The 12,719-nt window shown below is 35.4% G+C and overlaps 1 protein-coding gene across 1 annotated transcript in view; it reads left to right on the forward strand.

Annotated features, from left to right (window-relative positions):
• The window catches only part of AGPAT3 (1-acylglycerol-3-phosphate O-acyltransferase 3), a 182,162-nt gene that overhangs the window by 23,545 nt on the left and 145,898 nt on the right, over positions 1 to 12,719 (forward strand). Inside the window, exon 2 of the mRNA XM_069074846.1 lies at positions 493 to 551. The gene's annotated coding sequence lies outside the window, so the exon portion shown is untranslated. The remainder of the gene's footprint in view (positions 1 to 492; positions 552 to 12,719) is intronic.

Raw genomic sequence — 12,719 nt, forward strand, 5'->3', positions numbered from 1 at the left:
ATGGTTTGTTCAGTTTCTTTTTCTGAACTTAGAAGAAATCTATTTCTTGTTTTATCTGGAAATTTTATATTTTCCATTAAGTTCTTGGTTTTATTGGGGTATCATTTGGCAAAATAGTTTCTGATAATTTATTTCTTCATCAGTTGTGAATTCACCTTTTTATTTATTTATTTTTATAAAGCAATTGGGGTTAAGTAACTTGCTCAAGGTTACATGGCCAGTTACCTTTTTATTTTTGATGATTTGTATTTTGAAATTTTTGGTAATTTGGTTTTCTTTAAAAAAAAACATCAAGTTAGTTAATTTATTAACTAGTTCCTAGTTTTGTTTATTAGCTTAAATTTTTTTTGTATTTTGTATTTTTTCCTTTGATCTTAAGGTTTTTTTTATTTTGGCATTTAGTTGTGTTTTTAGTATTCTTTTGATTTTCTAGTTTTTAAAAATTATATGCCTAATTCATTGATTTGTTCTTTTTCTCTTTTATTAATAAAGGTATATAGAGATCTGCACTTACTCTTAAGGACTACTTTGACTGAATCTCCCAAATTTTGGTATGTTGTCTTATTCCTTGTCATTATCTTTAACAGAAATTATATCATTATATGTATCTATGATTTGTTCTTTGACAGTGTTTAGGATTAAGTGATTTAGTCTCCAGTTAGTTTCAATTAGTTTATTGAGTACTCCTTTATTGGATATGATTTTATAGCACTGTTTTAGAAAAGATATGTTTAAAATTTTGACTTTTCTGCACTTACAAGGTTTCTGTGCCCCAATAGTACATGGTTAATTTTTGTAAAGTTGCCATGTATAGCTGAGAAATTTGGATACTCACATTTTAAAAATATTTTCAATCAAACCAAGTGTGTCTTCTCTCGCTCTCACTTCCCCTTACCCCCATTGAGAAATCAGAAAAGCAGCCTCCTGTTACAAACAGGTATAGTCAAGCAAAACAAATCTACATATTAGTCATGTTCCCCCTGCCCTACACATGTGTGTCTCTATGTACATACATACATACAGACACACACATACACACATACATACATACACGTGATTTAATCTGTTCTCTTGAAGATCATTTCTTTATCAGGAGGTGAGAAGCATGTGTCATTATGAATCCTTTGGAACTGTGGTTGGTGTTTATGTTGCTGAGTGTTTCAAAATTGATTGTATCTTTACAGTATTGTTTTTATTGTATAAATTGTTCTTCTTGTTCTGCTCACTTCACTCTTTATCACTTTTTACAAGTCTTCCCAAGTTTCTCTGAAATCATTCGTTTTGTTATTTCTTACAACACAATAGGATTCCATCACATTAATGTACCATAACTTGTTCAGCCTTTCCCCAGTTGATAGGCATCCTCCTTAGTTTTCGATTCTTTGTTACACAAAAGAGTTACTTTGAATATTTTTCTACATGTGAGTCCTTGTTTTTTTTCCTTTAATATCTTTTGGGATATAGACCTAATAGTAATATCACTTACTTTGAATATTTTTCTACATATAAGTCTTTGTCTTTTTTCTTTAATATCTTTGGAATATTGACCTAGTAGTAATATCACTAGGGAAAAGGACATATACAGTTTAATAACTTTTGGGACATAATTCCAGATTGCTTTCCAGAATTGCTGAATCAGGTCCCCATTCCAGCAACAGTACAGTAGTACATATATGTTTTCCCACAGCCCCTCTAACATTTGTCATTTTCCATTTTTTCTTGTCAGCTTTGCAAACCTGATAAGTATAAAAAAGAACCTCAGTTATTTTAACATTCATTTCTCTAATTGTTAATTATTTAGACCATTTTTATGTGGTTTTTGATAGGTTGACTTTCTTCCTCAAAAAACTGCTCATTCTTATCTTTTGACTTTTGGTCAATTGGAGAATGGCTCTTATTCTTATAAATTTGACTCATTTCCCTTTATGTTTTAGAAATGAGACCTTTATCAGAGAAACTTGCCACAAAGTTTTTTTTCCTAGTTATCTGCTTCTCTAATAATTTTCCTTTTTGTGTGTGTGTGAGAGAATTTACAGTTAGGTTCATTAATTGTTTATTTTCTTTTGTCATATTCTCTTATTCTTCCTCCTCTTTGTTTCCTGACCCCTCTTTATGAAGAAGAGGAAGGTGTGAACATGGGCTGTGTTCAACACCTTTGTTCTGTGTTTTATACAATCTCCTTCTGTTCCTCTGCCTCTCCTTTTTCCCCTCACTCAGAGGCCAATCACAGGCTCTTGTCCTTTTTTCCCTTTTAAACCTCTCTTTGTCATTGATCCTCTGTGGTTAGAATTTGTTTTGCTTATAATTAATATTTCTCTTAATCTATCCTTCTCTTACCATATCACCTTCCCTCCTGTGACTCTGTTGAGTGAAATGTATTTTTTGTATCTGTGTGTGTGTGTTGTGTGTGTGTGTATTCCCTCCTTTGTCTAGTTCATTTGAGAGTGAGAGTCAAGTGAGGCTGCTTCCTGTACCCATTCTTTCTTGTTTGTATAGCCTTTTACTTTTGCACTATGATTATGGGAGCTAATTTTCCCTTTCCTTCATCAACCTTTGTCTTCTCTAGGATACTCCATTTTTTCTTCCTTTTCATTTTTATTTTAAGATCATCAGAACATAACAAAACCCTTCAGGTCCTCTCTCATTAGTCTCTACAACTCTTGATGATGATAGGATTCTGAGGGGGTACACATAGTATTTCCCTATGTAAATAGTTAGTTCTTGTTTAGTCCCTTATTACTGCTCACTTATGTTTACCTTTTTATGTTTCTCTGTTTCCTTTGTTTGTATTTCATAATTTCTACTTAGCTCAGGCCTTTTCATCAGGAATTCTTGGAAGTTGCTTGTTACATTAAAGGTCCATTCTTCCTCCATCCTTCCTCTACTTCCTCAAAGAATTTGTTTAGCTGGGTAAATTACTCTTGGTTGTAAGCCTTTTTACTTTCTGGAATATTGTATTCTAAGTTCTTTGCTCTTTTTTTAGTGGCAATTGCCAAATCTTGTGTGACTACATGGTATAGTCTGTTCTGCTATTTTGTGGTATGTATGTTCCCCCCAAATCAGCACATAAAAACCACAGGGCTTATGAGAAAAATGAGGTGGGGCACAATATCAAAATATGTAAGTGACACATCAAAAAAGATAGAGATCTAATAAAAATGGTAGTACATTTTTTATGTTAAATGGATTAAAAATATACAAATATTTCAATAATAGTGGCATTGTCTGTAGCCTCAGACTATTGCTCATCAGGGCCCCCCCCCCACCCCTGTTTCTCACTGACCTCTGGCTGGCAAAGTTAATGCTATGGGTAAAAAGGAGGGAGACCAGGAAGCAATATTTATATAGTGTCTACTAAACCCTGAGAGATAAAAGGTGATCCTCATTTTACAGTTGAGGAAACTGAGGCAAACAGAAGTTAAGTGACTTGCTCAATGTCACACAGTGACATTGCAAGTGTCTGAGATGGAATTTGAACTCACTTCTTTCTGAGGTCCTAGGTGTAGCACTTTTTACACAGTTGGTGGCAAATGCAGGATGCAGGGGATAGGGACTGGGGTCATGGTATAAGGTAGAGATGTAGGACATTGTTATGAGCCAGCCTTCTTTTCCCTTAGCTCTTACTACAATAGATGATGTACAATAAATATGACACTTTAACTTGAAAAAGACCTGGACTTCGCTTGTGGAAGTGGCTGCAGCTTGTGAATTGTTGTAAAATAGTGTAGTATTCTGTGTTCTTGCTGTTTCTCTCTGAAACTCCATTCATGTTCATGTAAAATTGTGTATAAGCCAACACAAAATATCTATTAGATTCAAGTGATTTCCTAATATGTCAATCTTCTGGAACAAATTTTCATTTTCAAACAAGATAACAGAACTGACTGTACTTTAATTCTTTCTTTTTGGCTGTTTGCAGTTTTTTTTTCCTTTGATGTGGAAGGTCTGGATTTGGATTATAATAGTACTGGTAGGTTTTCTTTTGGGATATATTTCAGGATGTGACTGGTGTATTTTTCTCTTCTCTCTTTGCCATTTTGCTCTAAGAGATCTGAGTAGTTTTCTTTTCCAGTTTTTTGAAAGGCAGTGTCTACATTCTTTCTAGTCATATCTTTCAATGATTCTTAAAAGATCTTTTCTTGATCTGTTTTCTAGGTCAATTGTTTTGATTATAAGATATCTTATATTTTCTTCTATTAATTTTCAGCCGTTTGATTTTATTTTTATATTTCTTATTTTTTTATGGGGTCATTAACTTCTTTTTGGTCCATTCTGATTTTCAAGGAATTTTTTTCCTTAGGCCTAGTTTTGCAGCTCTTGTTCCAAGCTATTAATTCTATTTCCAATTCTTTCTTCTATAGCATACAATTCTTTTACAATTTTTTCCCACTAGTGCTCTCATTTCACTTATAAAAACATTTAAAAACTCTTAAAAAAAAGAAACCTCTTGCTTCATCTCTTCCATGAATTCCAACTCAACTAGTGCCAATTATATTTTTCTTTGAGACTTTGCTTATAGATGTTTTGGAATCATTCTCTTCTTTTAGTTGTTACCTTAAGCATTGTTGCCCCCCTGAAAACTCTTTATGCTAGGATTCTTTTTGTTTTATCCTTCTTTTGGCCTACTTCCCAACTTCAGGTTTATGTTAGGCTGCCAAACCCAGCCAATATCAGCCAATTGGAAAGCTTTACTGGTTCAGAATGACAGAACTTCAGGCTCTTTTTTGGTCTGGGATTCTTACCCTAGTTATTTTGCCACAAATTTCAGACTGGACTAGAGGCTGGAACTGAAACTCCATTCTGTTCATGTAGTCTTGAAGCTGATCCTTCTTACATATACAACCGAGGGTGACTGCTCCTTATTCTGGTACATCACACCTGGGTTCAGGTACCTTTGTCAATCTGTCCTGCATCTGTGTGCGCGTACTCACTAGTGAGCGACAAAGCTGCCGTGTTAAACCCAATCCTACATTTTGCACAAAGTTGGGCTCTTTTGCAGTATGTATCTGGGATCTTTCCGTGCCTTGGAACACAACTGCAACCTTTTTTTATTCCCTGTGCTTTCAAATACTCATCATAATTGTTCTTGGCTATACCTTGTCTCTAGCGTCTACAGGTCTCTCTATCTAGGATGGAAAATGACTCACTGTATTTCCTGATGAGTACTTAGTCTGGTGCGTTTTCTAGTTTCTTGTGGAGAAGTTGTTAGGGAGAACTCAGTTGTATTTCCTGCTACTCCACAATCCTGGTTTTGTCTCTCAGGATACTCTTTTCTATTCATATTCAAGAGTCATGATATATAATATAAATTATCTAGCATATCTGATTCTTGTGAAATTCTCTTCAGGCCTTAACTTTATTCTTGTTTATTTTTGGTTAGACTCATCTAGGTCTGAAAATGGTACAAGGGGGTTCTTCACTATTACTGTTTTACTGTCTATATTTCCCTATTACTTATTTAACTTTTCCTTAATTATTTAGATACTCTGTCATTTGTGCATACATATTTAGTATTGACATTCATTCATTTTCTCTTGTACCTTTCAGCAAAATGTAGTTTCCTTGTTCATCTCCTTTAAATTAAGTATGTTTTTGTTATTGCCTTTTTTGAGATCCTGATCGCTACCTCTCCCTATTTTACTTAAGCTGAAGCATAGTAGATTTTACTCTAGCCCCTTATTTTTACTTTGTAGATATCCATTTGTTTCAAATGTGTTTTTTTGTAAATAGTATATTGTTGGATTCTACTACATAATTGATTTTTATATCCTTTTCCATTTACTGAGTGAGTTCATGCCCTTAACAGTTGTGATCATTAATTGTGTATTTTCCTTAATTTTATTGTCTTATACATTTCTTTCTTTGTGTATTGACCCATCTTTATAAAGAAGAAAAGGGAAAGAGAAAGGAGATATGTATTTAGCATTCATGCCCTATTTGACACAGTCTGCTTCTGTTCCCCTGTGTCTTTTCTCTTTTCCTAACCTGGAGTTCATAGGTTTTCATCCACTATTTCTTAAAACCCATCTTTGTGATCTATTCTCTGTGGTTAGAATTTGTTTTGCTTAAATCCTCCCTTAATCTATCCTCCCTCATATTGTCCCCTTACCCTTTCCCCTCCTATTTTAATTTTGAGTGAAATGTATTTCTATGATATATGTGTATTCTTTTTTTCCTTTGACTGGTTCAATGGCTATTCCCATTCATCTATTCCTTCTTGTTTGTATAGACTTCTACTTGTGTATCTTAATTATATAACATAATTTCCTCTCCCTTCTCTTGTACTAATCCCCTCTCTAGTTAGTGCTTTACCCATCCCTTTACATTTTTATTTTAGGATCATCAGAATATAATAAAATTCCTTCCCATCCCTCTATTTTATTATGCTGCCTCTATAACTCCTTTTGATGAGAGAGTTCTTCAGGGACAAATATATTTTCTTCTCATATTAGAATGTAAACAGTTTATGCTTGTCTAATTAGTCCTTTATTGTTGTTCACTGATATTTACCTGTTTATGTTTTACTTGATGCCTGAGTTTATATTTCAGACTTTCTCCTCAGCTTTATTCTTTTCATTAGGAATCCTTCCCCTTTCCCCCACCCCTACTACCATCCTAAGCCCCATAGGATTATACTGAATTCACTTGGATAAATTATTCTTGATTGTAAGTTTATATATTTTGCCTTCTGGAATATTTTTTTCCAAGATATTTGCTCCCTTAGAGTGATGCCTGCTAAATCTTGTGTGATCTTGATTGTGGCTTCTTCATACTAGAATTCTTTCTTTTTGGATGTTTGCAGTTTTTTTTCTTTTACCTGAAAGCTCTAGATTTTGGTTATAGTGTTCTTGGACTTTTTCTTTTGGAGTTTTTTTCAGGAGATAACTGGTGGATCCTCCCCTCCCCCCCATTTTAATTTTGATCTTTAATTCTGAGATACTTGGGCAGCTTTATTCATTCATTTATTTATTTAATCAGTCTAAGGTCTAGGTCCTTTTTTTTTTTTGCTCATAGCTTTTTGGTAGTTCAGTAGTTCTTAGGTTATCTTTTCTTGATCTGTTTTTCAGGTCAGTTTTTGTTTTGTGATAACTTATATTGCCTTCTTTTTGTTTTCTCTCTTTTGCCTTTGTTTTTAATATTTCTAGTTTTTCCTTGGAGTCACATACTTCTATTTGGTCCACTTTAATTTTCAGTTTGTTTCTTGGGTATAGTTTGTACTTCTTTTGTCAAGCTGTTAATTTGCTTTCCATTTCTTTCTTTTATAACTTACTACCTTCCTGTTCTTTTCTCTAGTGCTTTCATTTCTTTTCCAGTTTTTTTTCTTTAGTATTCTCATTTCCTTTGGAAATTTTCAATGGGAAAATTCTTTCCTCCAACATTCTCATTTAACTTATAAAACATTTTTTAAACTCTTTAAATTATTTTTGCTTTATTTCTTTCAAGAATTCTTGTTGACTTTGTGCCCAAGCTGTGTTTTTCTTTGAAACTTTTCTTGTAGCTGTTTTTGGAGTTACTCTCTTTTTCTGGGTTTGTATGTTGGGTGTTCCTGTACACATAATAATTATGGTGGAATTCTTTTTTGTTTTGTTCACTCCTCCTTCTAGCTTTACTTCCTTGTTTGGAATTTGTGTTAGGCCTAGGCTATACAAATTTCTGAAGGGTATTCCTTGTACTTGTGTTTTGTTGGCTCTTCCTACTGCCTTCTCTTAGTATTTAATGTTGTTTTATTCAAGGCTCTAAAGGATAGTACCTTATATTTTTGCAAGCTTTTAGGTGAGCCCAGGCCCTTTGATTCAAGGTGAAGTCTGAGTGCTGATCTCCTGGTCTGAGCACTGCTACCTCCTAACTTGGGTTTTGGTGTGAGTATGCAATTGTGGGGTTTTTCTTGATTGAAACTTCGCTGTGTTGCTGCTGTACTCAGGCACTGTCAGCCAGTTGGAAAGCTTTGAAGGTTTAGACTAACTGAAGTACAGGCTCCCCATTGTTCTAGGCTCCCTGCTTTGGTTATTCTGCTGTTTGCTTGGACTGTGCTAGGGGCCAGATATGACCCCTGCTCTGCTCCTTAGAGTCATATAGCTGCTGCTTACTTCTGTACTTGCTTTTTGCTCAGTTATACAGTCTCAGACTCATAACCACTCCTTGCTTTGGACTGCCACCCATGGGCTTAGATTCTCTCTCAAGGCTGCACTGGATCTATGACCTAGAATTTGAGCAACAGATCTGCCAGTTGGCACCAGTTTTTGCTCTTTGAACAAGGTCAGGACATTATGTGCTGGATCTGCCCCTTCTTGTCCAATTGCATAGCTGCTGATCCTTATCCATTACCTACATTGGAAGGCTTCAAGCCCATGGTGTGCTCTTGGCTAGAACCCACTCCCAGAGTTCTTCTCTATTTCCCTATGGTGACTTGAGCTAGAAAAATAACTGATATTTTTTTCTAGAATTTTCCTATAAGGCCTTGGGTTTATGTTCTTAATCTTTGTGCCATAGTTGTGGGGGAAAACTGGGTTATACCACTTTCTCCTACTCTGCAATCTTGGTTCTATCTTGTAATGTTGACTTTGTAAGGGGATATTAATATGACTCTCAAATTATATATACATCAATTGTTGAAAATATAGTTAACGGGTGGCTGGGTGGTATGGTGAATAGAGCACTGGTCCTGGAGTCAGGAGGACCTGAGTTCAATTCTGGCCTCAGACACTTAACACAAAAACTAGTAGTGTTACCTTGGGCGAGTCACTTAAACCCAATTGCCCTTCCAAAAAGCAAAAAAAAAAAATAGTTAAAATTACTTATTAGGAATGTAGAGAATTTTCAAGATTGTTAAAAAGGAATAAGGATGTTAATTTACTAAAATCTTTTTTTTTAAAGCAATCGGGGTTAAGTAACTTGCTCAAGGTTACACGGCCAGTTATTTCTGGGTGTGGTCCTGAGTATCTGAGCCCGGATTTGATCCAGGTCATCCCGACACTGGAGCCGGTGCTCTTACTTGCTGAGCCACCTGGCTGCCCCTAAGCAATTGGGGTTAAATAACTTGCTCAAGGTTACACGGCCAGGTGTTTCTGGGTGGGTGCTAAGTGTCTGAGCCCAGGATTCGATCTCCAGGTCTTCTCAACACTGGAGCCGATGCTCTTACTTGCTGTGCTACCTGGCCGCCCAATTTACTAAAATCTTGATGACAAAATTGTTAGTTTACAAATTGAGGTTGGATTTAAAGCAAATAGCTGATGACTTAGTGAGCTATTTCTTTGTGCAGCATTTTTATTTTCCTCTTTGGAGATTTTTCTTATAAGGTTCAGAATCACCAGATACTGGAGAACATCTGATCTACATTTCTGTTGAGTCTATTTCTTTCTTTGACTGAACCACTTACCTTTACCAAATAACTAAAATGATAGGAGTAGCATCCTCTAGAGTTCCTTCCATGGATGCTGGGGTAATTTTCCCCTAAAAGTCAGGGAAGATGTTCCTGAAACTCATTGTTCTAAGAGACTATGACTTGAACTACTGATGTGGCTTCCTGGTTACCTAGGACACAAAGGGATCATTCACTAGGCTTAGATGCCTCTTACACTTGACAGATATCTCAGTATCCTGGGAATCAATTTACCTTTGTGACCTAGTGCAGCCTTTGAGAAGCCCTTTTTCCATATTGAGACATGGGGGCTGCATCTACCTGAACCAGTGCCCTGTCCTTACTGATCATCCTTTCAATGGCATTGTTTAGCAAACTTCTTTCTTGTTATGTGTTAGGCTGTTAGTGTCTCCCTTTGTTCTAATCCTAAACCTCAAATCACTGGACTTCCTTAAGTCAGACCTGACCCAGAACAAATAATATCATAGAATTACAGGATTTTAGAGTTGGAAGGGAACATCTAGTCTAATCCATTTCATCAGTCCAAAGAAAATTTTAAATCAGAGAGAAAATTTTCACTTGGCAAATACTTCAGTAATACTCTATGTAAAACACTCTGTTTTTAACAACTGTGGGGGATAAAGTGAAGTATATCAGCCCTTACACATAAAGAGATTATAATTTAGTTAAAGAGAGAAAATACAGAGAAGAGCCAAGCTACAAAGGAGTTAAATAATAGTAGATGCCACAATACAGCAGATGTCATGAGACACTATATGATAACGTGCCAAAATGAATACAGACAATATACTATGAATTTAGGGGAAGTAATCACTATGGGTTGGATTAGTTTGTCCATCATGATTCCCTGAATTCAAGGTGGAATTTAAGCTACTCTTGAAGGATGTTTACAAGGTGGATAGTTGGTAATAATGATTAGGGCAGGGATCAGATGAGAAAAGCAGTAGTAAAGGCACAAAGACTGGAATGAGTATAATGCTATATTCTCTCTGAAGAGTAGGGAAGGGTGTCATCATTGATCTTTTAGAGGCAAGGATTGATTCTTTCATTTAATCTGAATTCTGATATCTTTTGGTGCTCTTTCCATTTATACTATTGTGTTCTTGGTGCATTGTTATATTGCTTCTTTTTTCTTTGCTTTCTATCCATATTCCTCTGAATTCTTCACACATCATTTCTTATGGAGTGATAATTCCATTACATTTATATACCAATTTTTCCTTAGTCATATCCCAGCCTGTGTGTACCTACTGTTTCTAGGTGTTTGCTACCACAAAAAGTGCTGCTTGGTATGTGTGTGTATACACACACATACACAAACTTATATGTGTGTGTAGAAAACTTTTCTGCCTTTGATTGATGGAGTATAAACTCAGTAGTGAGATTGCTAGATCGTCAGTTACTAGTTTTAGTAACTTTTCTCAAAATAATACCAAATTATACCCTGGAACTATTGAAAGCTTTGCCAACTGCATAATAATATATCTTTCTTCTCCAAACTCCTCTAGCATTTACTGTTTCTGCCTTTTATGATATTTGCCAATTTATTGGTATGAGGTGAAATGTCGGAGCTGTTTATATTTATCTTATCAGTAACTTGAAGTTTTTTCTGGTTTGTTTCTTTTTTCTTTTGAAAAACTGGTCATATCCTTTGCCCACTTTTCTATTGGGGAATGGCTATTCATTTTATATATTCATGCCAATTTCTTTTTTTTTTAATTTTTAAAATTAATTTGTTTCCTTTTAGTTTACAGGATTCAATTCCACAATTCCTTGAGTTTTACATTTTGTCCCCTTCCCTCCCCTCCCTGCCATGGCGGCATATAGTCAAGTATAGGATCTGTAAATACTTTCACATTATACATTAGTCAGGTTATAAAGACGGATTGTATCAGATGGAATGAAAAATGGTAAAGAGGACATAAAACCAAACAAGAAAAGGAAAAAGATCAGGTATTTTGCTTCCATCTGGATATAAACTTAGTTCTTTCTACGTCTTTCTCTGGATACACACATTTCTCTCCATCGTGAGTCTTTTGGGATTAACTTATATCACTGCATTGCTGAGAAGAGTCCAGTCTATCAAAGTTGGTCATCACACATACGTTGTGTCTATAATTGTGTACAAATTTCTCCTGGTTCTACTCTTCTCACTCAGCATCAGTTTGTATAAGCCTCTCCAAGTATATATGAAGACTGTCTGTTCCTCGTTTCTTATAGCACAATAGTATTCCCTAACATGCATATACCACAACTTGTTCAGCCATTCCCCAATTGATGGGCACCCCCTTAATTTCCAATTCTTTGCCACCACAAAAAGAGCTGCTATAAACATTTTTGTACATATGTGTCTTCCTCCCACTTCTGTGATCTCTTTGGGATATAACCCTAGGAGTGGTATTCCTGTGTCAAAGGATATGAAAGTATTTTTAGCCCTTTGGACATAATTCCAGATTGCTTTCCAGGAAGGCTGGATCAGTTCACAACTCCACCAGGGATGCATTAGTGTTCCAATTTGCCCACATCCTTTCCAGCATTTGTCATTTTCCTGTTTTGTCATCTTAGCCAATCTGACTGGTGAGATGTGGTACCTCAGGGTTTTTTTGATTTGCATTTCTCTAATTAATAGTAATTGAGAGCATTTCTTCATGTGCTTATAGATATCTTTAATTTCTTTCTCTGAAAATTGCCTGTTCATATCCTTTGACCACTTATCAATTGGGGAATGACTTGTATTTTTACATATTTGACTCAATTCTCTGTATATTTTAGAAATGAGTCCTTTGTCAGAGACATAGGTTGTAAAGATTCTTTCCCAATTTCCCACCTCCCTCTTAATCTTGGTTACATTGGCTTTGTACAGAAGCTTTTCAATTTCATGTAGTCAAAATTATCCATTTTACATTTTATAATGTTCTCTAATTCTTGTTTAGTCATAAAGTCTTTCCCTCTCCACGAATCTGACAGGTAAATTATTCCTTGTTTTCCAAGACTGCTTACAGTGTCAACCTTTATACCTAGATCATGCACCCATTTAGACTTGATTTTGGTATATGGTGTTGGATAATGGTCTATGCCCAGTTTCTGCCATACTATATTCCAGTTTTCCCAGCAGTTTTTGTCAAAGAGTGAGTTCTTATCCCAAAAACTAGGGTCTTGGGGTTTATCAAACAATAGATTGCTATAGTTGTTGACTTCTGAATCTTGTGTGCCTAATCTATTCCATGCATCCACTCCTCTATTCCTCAGCCAGTACCAAGTAGTTTTGATGACTTCTGCTTTATAATACAGATTGAAATCTGGTATAGCTAGTCCACCTTCCCTAGCATTTCTTTTCATT

This window comes from Petaurus breviceps, unplaced genomic scaffold (genome assembly GCF_028583685.1).
Source record: "Petaurus breviceps papuanus isolate PSGF00001 unplaced genomic scaffold, PetGlider_PUasm1.0 90897, whole genome shotgun sequence".
Taxonomy (NCBI): domain Eukaryota; kingdom Metazoa; phylum Chordata; class Mammalia; order Diprotodontia; family Petauridae; genus Petaurus; species Petaurus breviceps.